Source organism: Aplysia californica, unplaced genomic scaffold (genome assembly GCF_000002075.1).
Source record: "Aplysia californica isolate F4 #8 unplaced genomic scaffold, AplCal3.0 scaffold01383, whole genome shotgun sequence".
Taxonomy (NCBI): Eukaryota; Metazoa; Mollusca; class Gastropoda; order Aplysiida; family Aplysiidae; genus Aplysia; species Aplysia californica.
In genome coordinates, this window is record NW_004798653.1 from 59861 (window position 1) to 61062 (window position 1202).

General features: G+C 43.9%; 1 non-coding gene across 1 annotated transcript; it reads left to right on the forward strand.

Moving 5' to 3' along the window:
* The first annotated feature begins 589 nt into the window (after nt 1-589).
* On the forward strand, nt 590-661 carry TRNAP-AGG. Its single transcript has one exon. It is a non-coding gene; the product is annotated as a tRNA-Pro (tRNA).
* Nucleotides 662-1202: the final 541 nt, after the last annotated feature.

Below are 1202 nucleotides of genomic sequence, written 5' to 3' on the forward strand. Positions count from 1 at the left end.
AAATATTCTAAAAAAAACAACTCCATCACAAGCATGACAGAGACACAAATCATGCTAATGTGCTGAAAGCGCTAATCATTGGCCTTGCTCGCCTCAGATCATGATCAAAGCCAACTACTCGACCTAAATAAATAAATCAAAGTTCTTAGGATCCTCAGAGAATGTGGGAAGCAGTCATTTGCACATGTGATTGTCATGGACAGGTGGCCTTTACAACCATCATCAATCATTTATTTATAGAGGCACCAGCCATCCATGTCCAGGAGCTGTTTTAGCCGTGGCCTTTACAATTGAGCCTCTATTTAAATAAATAGAGTTTAAAAAACAAACAAATAACAACAACGCCAGCCAGTTAGAGAGACATAGCGAAACCATGCTATCATTATCTCACCCGCTAATCTGCTGAGAGCGCTATAATAATCGTCGGTCTTGTTCGTCCTTGGACCAAGGTCAGCTACTTGACCTAAATAAATCATAGTTCCCGGGATCTCCTCAGCCCCTCTCAGACTCCACCAGCTGCAACGCAACGTGAAGACACACGGCAGGTTGCTTTGTCGGTGTGAATGAAACAGGGCTGCGCGCACATATCGGCTCGTTGGTCTAGGGGTATGATTCTCGCTTAGGGTGCGAGAGGTCCCGGGTTCAAATCCCGGACGAGCCCAACTTTTTTTCCCCCCTTCTTTTTAATGATCATTCGAAATTCTTTTAAATGATGATGTTTTTGTTTTATAATTACTGCCTATGTCCAACAACAGAGAAAAATGGTGACAAAATGTGATTTTAAAAAAAATAAACATTTGGATTAGGCTAATAGCCTACTTTACTCTTTGAAAGAGCTGGGGAGGTGGCCTACAACAGAAAACTGTTTCTCCCCTCGACAGTTAACGGCAACAGAGGGTGAACAAGAAGCCTAGGCCTAAAGAAAAAGTAAAGTATTTGAACAATACAGTATACTTTTCGTCAGCACTACGATGCACAGTACAATGTGGCGTCTGAGGTTTTTCGGGGAACGTGGAGATAGAAAGAGAGCGGAAGCCAAACAAAGAGTGAGAGAGGGGAAGGAGAGAGATGGAGAGGGAGAGGGAGAGAGAGAGAGAGAGAGAGAGAGAGAGAGAGAGAGACAGACAGAGAGAGAGAGACAGGGAGACAGAGAGAGACAGAGATAGGGAGGGACAGAGAGAGTGTGTTTGTGTGTGTGTGTG